The sequence below is a fragment of the Lepus europaeus genome, chromosome 10 (genome assembly GCF_033115175.1).
Source record: "Lepus europaeus isolate LE1 chromosome 10, mLepTim1.pri, whole genome shotgun sequence".
Taxonomy (NCBI): Eukaryota; Metazoa; Chordata; class Mammalia; order Lagomorpha; family Leporidae; genus Lepus; species Lepus europaeus.
This window is the reverse complement of record NC_084836.1, coordinates 39,572,915-39,593,106: the sequence shown is the minus strand read 5'-3', so window position 1 is coordinate 39,593,106 and position 20,192 is coordinate 39,572,915. Positions and strand designations below refer to the sequence as shown.

The window sequence follows — 20,192 nt, the reverse complement described above, 5'->3', positions numbered from 1 at the left end:
GGCATATCTTCCCAAAGTGGACAAGGGCCTGGATATCAAAGTTCGGGAGGAAGAAAGCAGCTTGAAAGGTGAGGGACTTGTGCTGGGGGGAGTAGTGGGAGAAGGAGCTGGTGTCAGGGGTCAGGTTGGGGTGGCTTGGACTAGCTCCCTAGCCCTGCTGTGCATATGAAGCTGCAGCAGGGAGTGCCACAGAGAAGGCGGATATGGGCTGGGTAGCACTAGAAGTCATGGTGGCAATGAAATTGTCTTTTATTATTATTATTATATATTTATTTGAAATTCAGAGTTACAAAGAGAGAGAGAGAGAGAGAGAGAGAGAGATCTTCCATCTGTGATTCACTCCCCAGGTGGCCACAGTGGAATCCAGGTGCCAGGAACTCCATCAGGGTCTCCTGCCTTGGTGGCAGGGGCCCCAGTACTTGGGCTTTCTTAAGCTGCTTCTCCAGGTGCATTAATAGGGACCTAGATCTGATATAGAGCTGATATTGAGTGTCTAATTACCCGCAGTGTGGGGTGCTGATATTGTGGGCAGCCGCTTAACCCGCTGCACCACAAGACTGGCCTCATAGTTTTTTTTTTTTTTTTTTTTTTTTAAGTTTATTTATTTGAAAGGCAGAGTTAGAGAGGGAGGGAGGAGAGAGTGAGAGCGAGAGAGCTTGACAATCTTCCATCTGCTGGTTTACTCCCTAAATGACTGCACCAACCAGAGCTGGGCCAGACCTAAGCCAGGAGCTTCTTCCAGGGCTCCTGTGTGGGTGCAGGGGCCCAAGCACTCGGGCCATTCCCAGCTGCTTTCCCAGGTACGCTAGCAGGGAGCAGGATCAGAATTGGAGCAGCCGGGACTTGAACCGGCAGATGTCTATGTCACAGGCAACGGGTTTACCTTCTCTGCCACAGCATCCGCCCCTCCGTAAAGTTTTGTTTCTTGAGATGCAGTTAGAAGTAGTCAAACATTATTTTCATATTGCAGTGAACAAAGATGTATTACAGAATAAATGCTAAAGGAGAGTGAGGGTGAGGCAGTCTGACAATGAGAAACTTTGACCATGGCTCTTGTGTTCCCCACCGCTAAAGGTGTGGCTGCTCTCATAGGCCAGGCATTAGGGAGGGATGTTGCTTTCGCGTTTCAAAAACAGTACTCAGCATTGAGGTTGAGATGAAGGGAGTGACATGGTCAGGTTTGCATTTGACAAATACCCCCATGGTCAGAGTCAGGAAACTGGAATGGAATTGGTGAGAATGTTCCATGTCCTCACCATGCCCTGGTGTTCTCAAGTTTGCTTGGGGGAGTGTTCACCCACTGTTCCCGTTAGATCTAAGCACCTTGCCCCCATTTCAAATATTTTCCATAGTATTTGATTGATCCTCTTTTATGTGCCAGTGAACCATGCACTAGGTATAAACAGTAGGTAAAAGAGTTCCTGCTTTCTGGGAGTCATGAAAGTTAGAGAGTGAACTCTGGGGTCACACTGGTTTGGTTGGAGTTCGACCTTTCACAGTGCCTGGCTGTGGCTTCATAAGCAAGTACCTAATCTCTCTGCTTCAATTTCTTCAACGCAAATATGGGAATAGTTTGAGGATTAACTGAGTGAAGGATTGAAATGACTCTCAAATAGAGTGGATACTATAAATATTAGAGGAAGAATAGTTATCTTTGTACTCAAAATTATTTTTGGGAGCAGCAAACTCTTGTAGTGTCTCTCAGATCAAAACACAGAGTTCATTGCCCTTCCAAAGCGTCTGGGATCCCTTTCCTTGTTCACAAAGCTTTGTGTACATACATCTCTCCATAAAATATAATGCTGTAATTATTTTATGGGTCCATCCCTACCATAAAATCAACGCGCAGAGACTTCAGTTAAGAAGCCATTGGGATTTTCTAACCAGTGAGGGCCAGACTTAAGGTAGCGGCAGTAGGCAAAGAGGGGAAAGGAAAAATTGAAGGGACCGAGTGTTGTTAGGGGCGTGGGGATGGGGAGGCACATAGAGTACAGAGAAAGCTGGAGTGTCTAGCGAGTAAATGCCTAAGACCTGAAGATTTCTTTGCTAATCACTTGGTTTTCCTTCTTAATCCCTACCTGCTTGTCTAAATCTAAAATTGTGGGTATAAAATGTCATGCATGAGTATTTTTGTGAAAGTCTTCATAGTTTTTTAAAGTTAGTACATTGTAGATCACCAGCATTGGAAAATACCGTATCTGAATTGATCATCTTTACACTCTTGGATTCATGCCACCATTCCTGTTTTATAGCAGCCCAGAAGATCAAAGTGAACAGTGATAAGAATTTGAGCCTGTGTGTATTTCATCAGTGTGATTTAATCTTAAGAGTTTTCATTGGTTCGTACAGGTAGAAAGCCAATTGTAAACCTCATGCAGTAAGTGGTTTGCTTTTGAATCATTAACTGCGTTGGGTACTTAATTGCAGATACTTCTGATTGGTTATCGGTTGTCTACAAAGTCAAACTCAATCAAAGGAGAATGCTTTCACTATTTTATTTTTTGATCTTTATATCTGATGTCTTGGGCAGAACTGGAATTGGGGTTTTTAAAATTATATGAAATTATTAATAACAGGGTTTTTCCTGCCATATGTCTTGGGGAGGGGGTAAGTGGTTATAGGCACAATTTGGTGTGAAGGAATCTTGATACATTTCTTTGAAGCTGGAGTCTGGGAAGGAGATGGCACATTTTCCTAAGCCGAGTAAGGAGGGATTGCTAACTGTTTGCTCCTAGACGGAGCTGCATTTGTGTGGTTACTGTTTCTGAAGCTCTTCCCAGGGTCAAGTGGGGTTTTTCTTTGTTAAAAGCTTTTTTATTTTTTTTTATGAAAATGAACTTCTCTCAGAATCTAGACTTATCAAAAGTCCTGGCACATAAATTGTATTGCATGTTAACATTCAGTGTCATAAGATAACCAGTGTTTTACTTTCTATAGTATGAACATAGAATAGAAATTTTTAAGGGTAATAGATGAAAGAGACTTTGCATTGTAGTGGAAGACTCTATAAAATACATTAGCAATGCTATAATCTCAGATCTTGGAAACTCAGTTTCCAGTTACCTGTGTAGATGCTTTAAACTTGCAAAGAACTGCCTCTCCTCACAGTATGGTGAGGACTACATATTGTTGACAACAGAATTTTATGGGTAACAAGGACTATTACAGAGACTTTGGTGGAGAATTGTAAATAAAGGAGAAGCTGTAAGAAGTCCTAGTAATTTTCTTCAGTATGGAACAATAGAGTGGGGGTTTTTTTCTGGTTATTTTCTTCTGATGAATTAGACATGCTGCCAGTCTTTGAAGGATTGGGCAATTCAGTTTCCCATTTTGCTTTGTGGTTGATTCTCTGGGTCATTAATTTATTCATGTCTATGAGCACTTTGAAATGCCATTCTAGTTTATTTTGATTGACATAATATTCAGTGTTAAGATTCTCAGATCCCATTTGATTTAGGGTTCAATAGATATTAACAATGACTAAAATTGGAAAGAAAAAGATTCTAAATGCAGGTTACTAGAAAATGATTTAAGCTTGATTAGCACTTCTGCAATGGAACTGGCGTAGTTTGGTCAACATGCAAGTTCTCAATTACCAGCTTGGAGATTAAGCTTGTTTAATCCTGCACAAGTCTTAAAATGGCCCATAGGAATTAAAGAATATCAATCATTTACTCACTGTTTATATGGTAGTACAGAGCATATAATGAAAGTGAAGGAAGTCAGCACACAATGGTGAGGATGGCATGTATTGAATAAATTATTACAAAACTACTTAGAGTTTCAGTGGTTAAAGGGTTCTGTAGCACAGTTTACTTTAGAATGACCATGGAAAGGATTTTAATCTGAGGTCAACATGAATAAGGATTAGACATGTGAGAAGGGGTAGGAGCATTTCAAACAACACAGCATGTGCCAAGTTTCCTACGTTCTAGAAAATGGAAGAAGAGTTAGGAGTTTGAGACCTACGAAGTGATGGAAATTATCAAGATATAGGAGGAGAGGGCCACATTGTGAAAGGCCTTATGAGTCGGGTTCAGGAATTTTAAACTTTTCTCAGTCGTAACATCTGTCACACAAAGACCCTATCATAAATTTCCTATTTCTTCTGACTAGAACACAGACTGAGTTCAAGCCCAGTTTACTTCTTACCTTGAGAAACCTTCAGTAACTTCAGTTGTAGAATGAGAATCACTTTCTAAGGCTTAAATGGGAGTGACAAGGAGTTGTAAAACATCTAGGACTGCTCCTGACACTTGGTACAACGTGTGCGTATCTTTAGAATGTGAATGAGATATTCCCAGAAGCTAGTGTGGTCCAAGAAGTCAATAATGACATCGAACTGGATCTTAAAGTTGGATTAAGAAAGGAGGGAAGGTGTTACTGAGTGAGAGCAATATGACAAAAGTACAGAGGAAGGAAAGAACCAGATGTCCTGGAAGTATTGCTAGGGTAGACCAGTTGGCTTATGGTGGTTTTTCTGAATTAGATACTTGATTTAAGAAGGCAGTGCTAGGATGGACTTGGAAGGCTTGGAGGTTTCCAAGGTATTTGCATTGAATTCATAAGCTGCAGGTCACCACCTGGCTATAAGCATGCAGGTAGACCTTATTTGACCCCCATACTGTTTGTGTGTTTGCTTGGTGTTTAATTAGTTGTCCATATTTCCACAAGGGAGGTTTCACCTGAGATTCAAATTCCCCTTAATAATTCAGATTTTGGCCCACTCTTAGAGAAAAGAAAACGAGAATATCTGTCAGTTGTGGGTCAGTATTTCTGCATGGCTGGAACTAAGCAGGTGCTACCCATTTAACTGGTGCCTCTGCTTGTTAGTGACTGTCCCCACTACTACTGCAATGTGCTCTGCCTGTCCCGTCATTAACTTTGGCCATTGTGAGCAGTTTGATTGGCAGTACCTATGAAGGCAGTGGTGATCCAAGGAAGCTTTTTATTGAGGATAGTGGGATGAAAGTCCTGGCAGAGACCAAGTTCGACCTCACATTTCACAATTTCTTACGAGATCAGGGAAGAGAATTTGGAAAGCTTGGGGTAATGCTTGAAATTATGTGTGGAATGGGTCAGGGAAACAGAGGAACTTGAGGAATCCAGATGAAATTAGACATAGTGACTGCCTGCCAGTGATTAGGGTGTGGAAGGAAAGAAATTACAGGAACCACAAGATTGTGAGCCAAGTATCCAACTGGAGGAAGCGATTGGAAATGAAAGATAATGGATTGAAAATTGGGGGAGAGCTTGATGGGGAATTTCAGATCTGAGTATAAAATGAGAAGAGGTGATATTTAAAGCTCTGTGAATGTTGAGGGGATACACAGTGTATGGTAAGGAGAGCACAAACTACAAAGAACTAAACTTTGAGAGGAAGTAGAAGGAAGAGAAGACTTGTGGGAGTAGAGTAGACTTGTGCAGCACAAGGAGGTTCTGGGTCCAGTAAAAGTTGTCTTTCCATTCCCTTTCTCTGCTCCCACAGGAGAGACCTGTGTTTGTGTAGGAATGACGGGGGTTTGGCTTAGTCCTATTGCTCCACAGGACTCCTTGTTTTTGTAAGTTGAACTTGGTGTGGTTTCTTTTTCTTTAGGGACTAGAAGTTCTTGGAAGAAACAGGATAGAAAAGTCTGAAAGATGGAATACAGAGTGGCTCAGCAGATCTAGGAGTTCTTGTTACAGGCCCCGATGATCCCAGTGAGCTACTTATCTGAATACTTGACTTTCATTCTGACAGGGTCGATAAGAAGGCAGGGGAGAGGTGATGAGAGAGGAACAGTATTTGGTGAGTGCTCTCTGAGCCGTGGGTTGTACAAGAGACTTTCTCCTGTGTTGGCCTTCGGTCCTTCCCCACAAGGACAGTATCATCATGGCTTTTCTACAGGGAGAGGGACTGATGCCAGTTTTGCAAATGAGGCCACACAGCTAGTTAGCACAGGGTGAGCTGGGCTGGTAGTAATAACTCCAGTGATACTGGCCCCAAGCCCAGAATCTTCCCCTTCAGATATCTAGACAACTGTTCTAGAAGCCCACTGCCAAATCTTGAATTATTTCAAGTATATTTTGGACTGAGGAACTGTTCTAAATTAAAGGAGACTAAAGAGGCCTGAAATAAATACAACAGGTAATTCTGAATTAAGTGTTTCTTGTTGTAATGGACATTTTGAGAATTAGATGGCAGTACTGTGTCCCTGTTAATTTCTTGGATTTGAGGATTATAAAAGTGATTAAAATTGTATTAAATTTTTTCATTATGATTATGCTAGTTGATAGTGGTTATCCAGAAAAATGCCCATATTTGTGTTTATTTTGAAGTTATTGGGCATTGTATCTGTAAAAAGTCCAGAGGAACAAAGTTTCTTTACTTTGTATTTGAAATTTTTTTGCTTCACATAAAAAAAATATATACTGAGAGTTTAAAGTCTTCCTGCTGAATTTTGGCAAGCAAATGCTCAGCCACATTCAACTGTTTTGGAAATTCAGCCTTATTTTTTTAATTGTATTACTTATTAACATTATGTGCAGATTGTATCTGTCAGACCTTTTTTAACTTTTAAAATCTTTTTGTTTATTTGAGAGAGAGTGAAATGGAGAGAGACAGACATATAGGTTCCTGTCTCGGATCTTCTGGGTAGCTGCCAAAACACCTGCAGCAGTCGGAACTTAGGCCAGGGCTGGAGCTGGGAGCTGAAAAGTCAATACAAGTGGTCTTTTTAATTGACGGATAAACGTGTATGAGTTTGCTTTGTGCAACATGATTTGAAATATATGTACTCTGGGGCTGGTGCTGTGGCTCACTTGGCTAATCCTCCGCCTGTGGCGCCGGCACCCCATATGGGCACTGGGTTCTAGTCACGATTGCTCCTCTTCCAGTCCAGCTCTCTGCTGTGGCCCAGGAAGGCAGTGGAGGATGGCCCAGGTAATTGGGCCCTGCACCCACATGGGAGACCAGGAGAAAGCACCTGGCTCCTGGCTTCTGATCGGCACAGCGCACTGGCCGTAGTGGCCAGTTAGGGGGTGAACTGACGGAAGGAAGATCTTTCTGTCTGTCTCTCTCTCACTGACTCTGTCAAATAAGTAAAAAAAAAAAAAAAAAAAGTACTCTGTGGAATGGTTAAATTTGGTCGGTTATATAGACCTCACCATGCTTGATTACCATTTTTGTGTTAAACATGCTTAACATCTCTCCTAGCATTTTTCAAGAATATAGAACATTCAGTTTTTTTCAAGTTGTTTTCTTTATGGTTCGAAATGTGATACATTTATCTAAAGATGAAACACCCTCTTTTGACAAACTCTCAATGAGTTTGTTCATACATAGTAAGTATATTTAAACTTATAAATGGTCACTGTTTATGAAAATAAAAAATTTAAGGTGTGCAGTCAGTGTGAAAAATTACCTGTTAGAAATAAGGTCCCTCAAATAACCTCATCAAGAAAGTGATTTTAAGAAGTGGGCCTTAGTTTATAACCTGAAGGTCAGCAGCTGGGTTCTGTGCCTTATCTAATTTTCTCTGCTGAACCTTCAGGACAGAACAGAGTGAACTAACTACAGGAATGTTGTGATTACCTAAGCAAGGATGGATTGCCTGGCAAATGGCACAATCAATGAACAATGGAAATTCAATCAGCTGTGACCCGATCAGCTACCAGGTGTTGTGGTGAAATCCAAACTCTTAGCACCTCCTGGAGGGCAGCATATTTTGCTTTGTTCATGCTATGTATTGTAAGCTGATTTAAAAAAAAAAATTCCATGGTTGAAGTCATTTGCTTTTTAAAAAAGAATTTCTGCTTTCACAAGCAATAAGCAGCAACTCTATGAAGCGGTCCATTGTTGTCCATTGTGGTGTAACATTTGCAAAAGAAATATGTGGGAGGCTAATGAATCTTTGTGATAATATACACAAAAGTAATAAGTATGAATTATAGTTTGAAGAGGTACGTGTGAATGCAGAACTTAAACACTTAGAACTACGTGGACAGAGAACTTACTATATAAAAGGTATGAATTATATTTTCTTTTGCTGGTATTGTAACTGAATGACATAAGGGCCAGTGTGTGGAAAGGAGAAGCACTGTTCTTACCTAGGAAAATACAGTGGAGGAATTTTGAGTTTCAAATTTACAGTTGAATGTATGAGGACAGCTAAAAAAAAGCAGCTCTTTAAAAGACTTAGGGATAGAATTTAATTACTTGCCTTTTAGGTAGCTAGTGACGTTTACTGATTTTAAGGAATTAATTGTGCTGAGTAGGAATAAAGCAACTAAAATTTGTAGGTTTTTGACTTACTAGCCTTGGACAATAAGAATACCTTCTGTTAAGTCTTAAAACTGTATATATGAAATACATGAAGTATTTGCTTTGAAGAAACACATAAATTATAACAAAGACGAATATTTGCCAAGGATAATCTTTAGTGATGTCTCTCTTAGGTGGATGCATGAATTGAGTAAGAGAAACTTGAGGAGAGAAGGAAGAGGGGAATGATGCTCAGTCTCTACTGTAGACCTGACCAATATAGCTACTTGTTTAAAAAAATCAGTAGATAAAATGATGAAAATTTAGTAGTTAAAAGAATAAAATCAGTATTATTGAGCATTTACTAAATAACTTTAAGGCAATAAGTGCACAGATGCTTAGAATAGTTGGCTTTTACACTAATCTTCTTCCAACAGTCTTTTATTTTTTAATTTTCATAAGCTTTCATTGATTTTCAGTTGAAAGTTAAGTCCTACTTTAAACTGCAAATGTCCTGACTGTGCCTTCCTCCAGCTCTCCCTGCTTAATCAAGTCCAAATGTCAGATACCCTCATTTTAATGGGTAAGGGAAAAAAAATAGGGATCAATTACTGCAGAAAGCAAACTAATTTCTTGCTTAGAATCTTGGCTCTACTCTTTAAACTGGACTTTGTCCAAAATCATCATAAAATGGGAGAATTACAAGATCAGACTGATGTGGATTACTGTTGAGTGTGTCTTCCTCTTTTCTCATATCTGTTGCCTACTTTTGAGCATGCAGGAGGGTGGACTTCCCTGCATAGGCATGGTTATGTGATTAGCTTTAGCTAATCCAGCAGCAGGAGCAAGGCTTGTCACTTCAGTGTGAAACGTTGAGTTGCTAGAGCTTCACTGGATCCTTATTCTCTCTGGTCTGCCATGGACACTGGGGAAACATGTCTAGGAAGGAAGCAGTTTAGATTGTTAAAGAAAAAATGCCTTCAGTGGAGTGGCATGAGTTAAAAATAAGCAAGTTACTGAGATTTTGTGGTTGTTATTGTAGCATAACCCAGGCAGTCATTACTGATTGAAGGGAAAATAATAACTTTTCAGGACCTGGAATGATTAGCTGAGGCAATGTACATAAATAGTGTCAGGCATGTAGTAAAAACAGCCAACATTTATTGTCTCCATTTTGTGATTCAGGTACAACATTCAATGATTTAATTTATTTGTTTATAATAACCCTGTGAAGTAGAGTCAATTTTCATTCTCTTTAGTAGGATGGAAATGGAGATTTAAAGATCTCAAGAAATTTCTCTAAATTTATAAAGCTAACAGAAAACAGATCTAAACTTTGAATTCAGATAATCTGAATTTAGTGTCTTTACTCCTTAAATACATTCCATTCCTTTTGTAATATTAGTCTCTGTTAACTTTAGGTTTTACTTGTTTTCCTACCTCTTCAGTGAAACAGTTGAAAATTGTTAACTTATTTTTAATAGTAGCATAAGAAGAGTTTTAAAAAAATCTGAATCTACATCTGGAATATTTGGTAAATATACATATTAGATAGGGAGTAATAGATGCTCTTTGAACAACTAAACTCTGGATATTTTATACAACAGTCCCAAAGGTGTGGGAAGGGAAGTTTTCAATTAGTTGATAAATACTTTAGAAATGTTTCCTAGGCAGTGAAAAGCAATATTAATCTCCTCCTTAAAAATGCTCTATTGGTTTTCTAGCTTAAGGAAAATCCACAATGACCACATTATTCATTACTTGCAGTGTTTTAATGTTATTTTTATGAGAACAGGGTGATAAGTAGCCTAATTAAGTCATCTAATGATAAAAATTTGACAGAGAAAATACTAGGATTCATTCTATATTTGTAATTATGACAGTTGTTGAGTTTATTTAATCTTTTTGTGTATGTATGTGTACTATTCCTTTTTGTTTTTCTCTCATTGCCTTTCATCTTTGCTCCTGGACTCCTCCAGCACATGCAAGGGGAGATGCACAGTGGGCAGACTGTGCTAAATGGCACATGTTAAGTGCAGAGATGAATTTCTTAGGAATTGTATTACATCTAGATCTCTAATTCTAATAAGAACAGCTAATTTTTCAGACTCTAATGTAAAGTCAATGGATTCCAGTCTCTGTTACTTATCTGTGTTACTCCATAGATATTGCCAAACTTTGGGGAAGAAGTTATTTAAAAATGTTAAGTGCTCCCTTTGAATTTTTTTTGAAATGTTTATTGTTTTATCTACTTGGAAAACAGAGAGTTAGAGAGAGGGGTAGATATCGATATCTTCCATTCGCTAGTATTTTCCCCAAGTGCCCCAAAGAGCCAGGGCTGGCCCAGCTGAAGCCAGGAGCCAGGAACCTCATCTGGTGCTCTCAAGTGGGTGGCAGGAGCCCAAGCACTTGAGCTATCATCTGCTGCCCTCTGAGGACACATTAACAGGAAGCTGGAATAGAAGTGGAGCAGCCAGGACTTGAACTGGCACTTAGAAATAGGATCTGGGGATCCCAAGTGGCAACTTACCTGGTTGTGCCACATTGCCTACCCTTCTCTTGAGTGCTTAAGAGGTGAGCCAAAATAATAGATGTGGATTTGGAGAGCCTGTAATAGATTGAGAAGGAAACTTGCATGTAATTATATCTCTAACTTGTGAACAGCTGTCCGTTTCTTAAAAGCTAATGTATTACATCCCAGTTAGGATTATGATAACAAGAAGAAAACAAAACCAGGAGTGATTATTGAGCAATTGCTTTGAATCAGGCCCTCTGCTAAGCAGTATATATGCTTTGAATCTTCCCAACAAACTTAGGAAATAGGTAGTTATAACACATTTGTACAAGTGCATCTACTAAGACACAAAGAGCTACTTGTCTTGTTATAGATCATAAAGCAGTGTTCTTAATTTATCAAGTCAGTTGGGTCACACTGTAGAGCCCAGTATCTGTAATGAGTTGAAACTATGCACTCTGATTTCTGTCTTTGTTGTTGTACTGTTTAGGTGACAGCACCTAGAGAGTGAAAAGGAAAATGAGAGCAATGTAGAATTCTAAAAATTCTTAATCAGTGTTGCAGTGTCTCTCCTCCCCATCCATCCTCTGTGTTTGTGTGTCTTTGACTATTCTGATTGTAGAGAAATGTGTCTTCATTGTTTTCCCAGGGCCCCCTTGCATATATCTGCTTGATTCCATATTATTTCAACATCTAAGAATTTCACCCTAAAAGCTTTAGTCGTTTCTTCCTAAAAAACACATCAATCTTGTTTCCTTTAAGTTAGTTTGGCAAAAATCGCTCACTACTTGTGTTCATTTTGTCACTACACATCCACTGTATAAGCTTGTGCTCCATCGATATTCTTACTGGTGATTTAATTAACCACCACTTGGTAACAGGAGGTTAGGAATCATTTCTGTTATCTCAGTAGCAGAATGTGGGACATCTTGGGTTTATCAGTTAAACTGATTTTAAAATTGCACCACATACATAGTAATATTCTTAATCCAACCCTTAAATCTAACATCCCATACAAACTGTAGGTTGATACACCTGAATCATCCATCCAATGAGAACCCAAAATGACCCGTGAATCCACCCTCCTTCAAGACATCAAAGAGTTTGGTGTTCCATTGTGCTCATGCATCTAAGCTTTATTTTGAGGCAACTGGTTCTTTTTGCTCCTCCTTAGTTTGTTGATCTTTAAGCTGTAATGAGGGTATTTTATAATCCACATGAGTTTGTTCTGTTCATCAAGTCAAAGAAGCATTTACGTGGTACAAAGCAAGTATTTGTATGGGTATGAACTAGAATAGTCACCTCTCTGGCAGCCAGCAGGTTCCAAGGATTTTAGATTTAAGAGTTGGATTGGTGTAATGTTATCAGACTAACATTTCCCCCTATGTCAAACAACTAAAAATCACAAGTAAAAAATCATAGCGATCGGGCTGATGTGGTGTAGTAGGTATAGCCTCTGTGTGTGAAACCAGCATCCCATATAGTCACTGGTTCAAGACCTGGCTGTTCCACTTCCCATCCTGCTCTGAGCTAATGTGCTTGGGAAAGCAATATAAGATGGCCCAAGTGCTTGTGCCTCTGCCCACAGGAGAGAGACCTGGAAGAAGCTCCTGGCTTCAGCCTGGCATAGCCCTGGCCATTTTGGGAGTAAAGCAGCAGATGGAAGATTTATCTAACTCTGCCTTTAATAAATAAATCTTTAAAAAATAACAGATAATATGAAAAACTATTTTCCCTTAAGACACATTTGTGCTTTTGAGACAAATTACAATAAAACCTTAATATTTAATGTCAGCGTAAAAGCAGCCTGTGTTAAACTTTTATTTTACTTATTTTTAAAGATTTATTTATTTACTTGAAAGAGTTACACAGAGAGAAAAGGAGAGGCAGAGAGAGAGAAGTCTTCCATCCGCTGGGTCCTCCCCAGATGGCTGCAATGGCTGGAGCTGTGCCGATCTGGAGCCAGGAGCTTTTTCTGGGCCTCCCATGTGGGTGCAAGAGCCCAGGGACTTGGGCCATCTTCTGCTGCTTTCCCAGGCCATAGCAGAGAGCTGGATCAGAAGTGGAGCAGCAGGGACTCTAACTGGCACCCATAGGGGTTGCTGGCACTGCAGGTGGCAGCTTTACCCACTTTCATACAGCGCCAGACCCCTGTGTTAAAGTTTTAAAAAGTTTAAAGTTGTAAAAATATAAAACTGATTATTATTTTTGTTATTTAAAAAATGGTGAGTCTTGACTGTTCAATGTCTTTTATGTATGTTTATTATAAATTTCTCATTATTTTACTTGAGTATTTTGTTTTTAAAAATGGTTTGTTTACTTGAAAGGCAGTGTGAGAGAGAAAGAGGGAGAGGGAGGAAGGAGGGAGGGAGGGAGAGAGAAAGCGAGTATGTCTTCTGTCTTCTGGTTTGTTCCCCAGATGGCCTCAATGGCAAGGCTGGGTCAAGCCAAAGCCAGGAGCTTCATCTGGGTCTCCCACATGGATGCAAGGGCCCAAGCACTTGCGGCATTAGCAGAAAGCTGGATCAGAAGTGGAGCAGCTGGGACTCAAACCGGTACCCATATTGAATGCTAGCGTTGCAGGTAGCAACTTTAACTCTTAGGCCACAATGCCAGCCTCCTGAATATTTCAAGAGCCACTTGAAATGTGATCTGCAATTATAGGCCCCCTAGCTCTAATTTGGTTAAAATTTAGTTGATTTCTAAAAGTAAAACTTAGAAAGTTTATAGTTAGTAAAAAGTAAATATAATGGTGAATATTTTATTTTTCTTACTAAGTATATAGTTACTTCAAAGGCAGTACTTGCTGAAAATAATAGCTTTGTGAAAGCAAAATCTCTTGAATCCTTGAGGATGATTCCTTCTACATGTGTGTATTTGAGTCTGTGTACACATAGGCATATATGAGTTTGTGGGTGTATTAGAAAGTATTAGAGGATACAGAACAAATGATTATGCTAATATAAGCAATAATATCTTTTTTTTTTCAAAAATGTGTTTCCTTAAAGAATTTAGGGAAGGGTAAGTGACTTGCTGATGTTTACCTGGTATGCAAATGGCAGATTTGGGGTGAAAAACCAAACCACTTAGACTTAAGAGTGTAAAGGTTCTCACTGTGTCATTTTTCCTCTGCAGGTAATTCTGTTTTTATCATAATAGCGGTGCTAAAACCTTAAAAGAAGCAAGTGCATACACATGGTCATATGCACACATAAACATGCTCACTGTTAGCATGCTTTTTATAAGCTGATTGTTTTCTTTGCCTCTAGAAGTTATTATGTTTGTTCCCTTATTCTTGCTCTTTCCTTCTTTCTTTGATTCATCAACTATTTGTTAAATTCTTCTTATGAGCCAGACAGTATTCTAGGTGGTGGATTAGAGTCCAGATAGAGTATCAGTTTGAAAAACAATGTCATAACAAGAAGAAAAAAAGTATTTGCTCATTAACAAGGCAGCTTCCATTTTCATGTTTAACAAAATAAGGAATCACAGGTGATATGGACTACCTTGTCATTACTTTCTGAAAATATGGGTAATAAAATCCCCTTTATTTTATCATCAACTCTATTCTGAATCACCTTTGACTATTGTGTGGATAATTAGAGCACACAGTTTGCCATTTTGGTGAACACTGGCCATTTTTAACTAATAACTCCTTTAAGAAAAAAGAATCGACTAGTTTTAATTTTATCTTATGGGTCTGGAGTTTTTCATTCTTAGCGGTGCTAACAAACAGGAAGGTGAATAAAAGACTACAAAAGAGAACAAAGGGAAGTAACGGGCTTGGTTTGCACCAGCTGGATAATAAGCTCTTGGATAATTAAGTGGGCTGTACTGTCTTCAGTGTCAGTATAAAGGGCTTCATCCATGCATGTCGTGAGTAGACCATGGTGGCGGACTGGCAAAGAAGCAGCGAAGATGGAGTTTCTGACGTAGTCCTCAGAAAATTTTGAGGACAAGGCTAAGAAAAAAAGGCATAAGAAATATTTTATATATTTTGTTAACACTTTAAATTGTGATCAGTAGTGTCTTTATTAGTATACTTAGAATTATCTTTGTGAATGTGTATATGTAGTGTTTGTGTCTATGCGTAAGGCTGTTTTGGTGAGGGGTGAAGGTAGGAAGTTAAATGGAGATGCAGTTTGGCTTAATTATTCTCCAGAAAAGCCTAATAAGTTCCCACATCATTTCTCTTAAATATTTAAAGAATAAATAAAGTAACATCTTAGACACTTAACCCTGAGCTTTCTAGAATCTTTTTAAATTCCTTAATTTTTAATTTCTGGTGCTACTGCCAGAATTTATAGGGCAATATACCTGATATAACAGGCAAAAAAAAAAAGACTTCAGATGAAAGACCTCAGGAATGTAGAGTTGACACTGTATTGCATTATTCAGTAGCTGCACTGCTGTTGAACTGTTTGCTGTTCACAAACTGGGGCTGTGAAAGTCCTGAACAAGAAAGGTTTTCTGTTTAAGCTGCTGTAACTTTTCTGACTGTAGATCCTCATTTTGGGATGACTGTTTCAAGGTAACCTGCAGCTTTCCTAACAACTCCTCACTCTCTGTCCTGCTAAGAACTGTAGTCCTTTTCTGCTGTTGGTCGAACTGGCTTCTGCTGTATCTACCACTTCGACCACCGGATCCATGACCACCAACCAGCACGGCGATGGTGTGAACTTCCTCCACCAATGCTGTCCATTTTTCTTGTTTCTGTAATTTTGATTGGTGTCGTCCACTGTAACTTCCAGGATCCCTGTAGTTTCCACCACCACCACCATAGTTACCTCCAGAATTTCCTCCTCCATTGGTTACATCGTATTCTCCTCCTCCCCCATAACCACCACCTGGGTTTCCATATCCTGGTCGCCTACCATCATAGCCTCCTCTGCTTATTGTAACCACGACCACGGCCACACTTGCCACCGTCACCTCCAAAACCGTTATATCCGACATCACCTCCTCCATAACTCCCTCTGCTGAAACTGCCTCCAGCACCCTCAGCCTCCTCTTCCACTGAAGTTTCTACCACGGCCAAAATTCCATCACCTCCAAAGTTTCTTCCACGACCCATACCCATAAAGTTGCCGGCTGCACCTCTATGGCCTGTTAGTGATCCAGCAGCAGACTGTGTCTCTTGTTTAGAAAGGGCGTTTTTCTGCTGGCGCCATGGCTTAACAGGCTAATCCTCCGCCTTGTGGCACCGGCACCCAGGGTTCTAGTCGCAGTTGGGGCACCGGATTCTATCCTGGTTGCCCCTCTTCCAGGCCAGCTCTCTGCTATGGCCCGGGAAGGCAGTGGAGGATGGCCCACGTCCTTGGGCCCTGTACCCGCATGGGAGACCAGGAGAAGCACCTGGCTCCTGGCTTGAGATCAGCACGATGCGCCTGCCGCAGCAGCCATTGGAGGGTGAACCAACGGCAAAAAGGAAGACCTTCCTCTCTGTCTCTCTCTCTCTCTCTCATTATCCACTCTGCCTGTCAAAAAAAAAAAAAAAAAAAAAAAAAAAAAGGGCCTTTTTCACTTCACAGCTGTGTCCATTAATGTGTGGTATTGCTGAACAATATTGTCAACTATCCTCATGAAAAGTTACAAAAGCAAATTTTTCCCCACTCTCTTTTCAGACACAATTGCTGCTCTCTGTGTATCTCCTGCAGTTGCATATTCTTCATAGAAATGATCTTAGAATAATCTGCAAGACTCAAAAGAAAAAAAACTTTTTAGACATTCTGAAATGATTAGTTCCTCTTTAATAAGAACGTATATTCAAAATCTCTCTGGATGCAGGTTAACTGTTGAGCAGAATGAGCTAGTTCATGTGGCTTCTGTCTTCAGGGAGCCTTAGATGTAGAGGAGAGGTTATCAGAACATGACAGTGTGTCATTCTGCCGTTAGCACTTTAAAGAGAAAGAAATGGACAGCTAAGCAGAAGATGTAAAATGAACATAGGGAAAACACACAGCTCTGTAGTGCTCAGGTTCAGGGAACATGTAATCCTTATCCAGTTCTTTGCTCTTTGCCATTTCTCCTGAACCAGCGTAAGATAATGGCATACAAACAGGTTAGATTCTTCCTCCCCTGGATGGTGCTGTGGCTGCTGTTAGCCTGTCCCTCACCCCCTTTCCTTTCATCATCATTCATCACCATTAACATCAGGGTTTTGTTCTAGAGGCATTGTCTTTTCCCTGCAATGCAGATAGCTGGCATTGGAGGACACATCCTCCTTTTTGCCTACTCCAAGTTTTCTCAATAATTCTGAGGTTTCTTCAGGTACCCTCCGTAGGCCCTTGGGGGCATCCTTGATTGTGGGTATTATTTTATAGGAAACTGCTCTTGTTGGATGAGCTCATTATGACTTCCTTCCTTCCAAGATTTATTTATTTGAAAAGCAGAGTTACAGAGAGGGAGAGATGGAAAGATCTTCCATCCAGTGATTCATTCCCCAGATGGCCACAGTGGCTGGGGCTGGGCAAGCCAGAGCCTGGAGCTTCTGGGTAGCAGGGGGTCCAAACACTTGGGCCATACAGAACTGCTTTCCCCAGGCCATTAGCAGGGAGCTGGATCTGAAGTAGAGCAGTCGGGACACCCACCTGCACCCATATGGGAAGCCAGCATCGCAGGAGGCAGCTTTCCACACTGTGCCACGATGCTGCCCCCTCCCCCAACCCCCGTCTTTATTTCTGATGTCTTCCCTAGCCTATGTCAGTGTGGCTATGAGTAATTCTGTCATTTTCTGTAACATTATGAACATAGCTGTCCTGATACACATAAAACATGAATTATCCACTGCTTATATGCACTATTTCTGAATTGCTTTTTCTCCCATTTCTACCTCCTCTGAATGTGTGATTAGGGAACCTTGTTCCTAAGAATGTTCTAAGTGTTAAAATGAAAAGAGCTGAGTAAAGTAGTATGATGTTCCTTGAAAATCCTTTTGGGGGCTGGCATTGTGGTGCAATGGGTTAAGCTGATGGTGCAACATCAGCATTCCATATCTGAGTGCTTGTTTGAGTCCCAGTTGCTCTGCTAACAATTCCTGCTGATGCACCTGGGAAAACAACATACAATGGCCCAAGTATGTGCCCCTCTGCCGTCCATGTAGAAAACCTGGAGGGAGCTCCTGCCTCCTGGCTTTGGGCTGAAGTGGTCCAGGTCATTGGGACCATTTGGAAATTGAATCAGTGGTTGAGAAGATTTCTATTTCCCCCTCTCTCTGTCACTCTACCTTTCAAATAATTCGGTCATTAAAAAAGTCTCTTAAATTTGTTATTTAGCATTGTGTTTGACTTAGAGAACTTCAGTTGCGAAATCTAAATGTTTTTAATTTATTTTTTGACCCCTTAATTCTAAATTACTTTGCCACCTTTTGACATTTAAATCAAATCCTGTTCCTTTTCATTTCAGTTCTCTTTGTTTTTTCCTCCTACATTTTCTTCTAGAATACAAGTAACAAAGTGTTGTCCTTCCCTTCTCTGAATTTACTGTTAGGCATGACTCACAACCCGAGAACCTTTAAGATCATCCATTCATGCCTTTTCTCTTCATTGCCAGTGGATTCAGTTCAGATAACAGGTATTGATTTCCTGAAAGCCTTTCTTTGTATTCTTTTTCCTGTTGACTGCATTTCTCACCATTACAAATTTACTCAGTTTAATCCAAGATGCTCTGGCAGGAGTGCGATGTCTGTGGACTGTCCTTTCACAGCTAGATGGGCAGTCTGTGGCCAGAGCGCCTGTGAGGGGTTCGAAGCATACATACTCATGTAGAAAAGTGCAGCTAAAGAGCATCTCTCTCTCCCTCTCTCTCTCTTTCTCTCTCTCTGTGTGTGTGTGTGTGTGTGTGTGGTAGTGTTCTCTGTAAAAAATATTTTCTTTCCTCCAAGAAAGGAGCGCCTTCCAAGTACTTTTACGAAAACAATGTCCCTAGTGGTTAGATTAACATAAGGTTATTATGCTGCTCCAAGTAAGCAATTACCCAATTTGGAGGGTTTCCTGGAACAGTCAGTTGATATTGCCCAAGGCCAAGTATCTGCAATTTAGATGGGATGCCACTGTGTGAATACAGTGAGATGATGCCCTCTCAAAAATGCTGAAAGCCCTCTCTGTTCGTGTGCAATAGTAGTCTTTTGAGCTAGTCATTGTTTGTGCTGAGGTTGACCCTTTACCTTGGGAGGCTTTTCCTTATCTGTGTTAATATGTCAGAAGGGTACTATTTCAATGCACAGTCCTTCACACTTGCAGGCTTTTATTTAAAACTAATTGAGCATTTGCTGTGTGCCATTAATGAGCTAGCATATGATCTCTGAAATAGTCTGGGAGAGCACAAGGATTACTCAGATCAGCACACAGACACTGGAAGCTGAAAATGCACCTTGGAGCCAGAAAACACGGGGTTCCATCTGCCCTGTGTTTTATGACCTGGCCAGTTACTTGACCTCTCGGCTTGCTTTTCTGTGAAATGCAGATAGCACTTTCTTCCTCAAAGAGTATTGTGTGGATTCAGTTATTTACTGTATATAATTTTCCTAACTCAGAACTTGGCCCAATTTTGGTGATTATAAAATATTAATTCCCTTCCCTACTTTAAAACTATTTTGTTTAAGTCTTGTCCTGGGTTTCCCCAGACGGGACATAAATCTGACATCCACAGACAATAAAAACTCCAGTTTTCTTTAATGCTGCCCTTCCTTTTATTTTAATTCATTTTTTTTTTGACAGGCAGAGTTAGAGAGAGAGAAAGGTCTTCCTTCTGTTGGTTCACCCTCCAAATGGCTGCTGTGGCCGGCACGCTGTGCCGATCCAAAGCCAGGAGCCAGGTGCTTCTTCCTGGTTTCCCATGCGGGTGCAGGGCCCAAGCACTTGGGCCATCCTCCACTGCCTTCCCGGACCACAGCAGAGAGCTGGCCTGGAAGAGGGGCAACTGGGACAGAATCTGGCGCCCCAACTGGGACTAGAACCCCGGGGTGCCTGTGCCGCAGGTGGAGGATTAGCCTAGTGAGCCGCGGCGCCGGCCCTGATTTTAGTTCTTGATGATTATTTTCTATAATAATTCCTCCTTCCTTGTGTTTTCCTTCCCAAGCATGATTTCTTGGACTACTCAGTGGTCCTTAAATGATCCCATGCCTTGTTTTTCTCTCAAGTGTCCATTCATGCTGCTCTCCAGGGGTTCCTCCTGAAATGATTTTCTGAGCCAGTCATGCCCCTGCTCCAGACTTTTAATGGCCTTCTGTTCCTTAATAGGGCATTCAAGGTATTTACAGTGAACTCCGAGCTTGTTTTTGTTGCCTTAGCTCATGGATGCCCTCATCCCAAACATACATCTTGTTTCAGCAGCTGCTGTTCTAAAACAGAAACTGAACTTTGTCCTGTGGGTGTCTTTGTTCCACTTTAAAAGCAGAACATCAATAATTTTCTGTCTCTTGTTTATAAGATTTAT

General features: G+C 40.5%; 1 protein-coding gene across 2 annotated transcripts in view; it reads left to right on the top strand.

The window, feature by feature from the left end:
* Window positions 1-20,192, top strand: part of ACSS3 (acyl-CoA synthetase short chain family member 3) — a 353,512-nt gene that overhangs the window by 150,273 nt on the left and 183,047 nt on the right. The window lies entirely within an intron of this gene.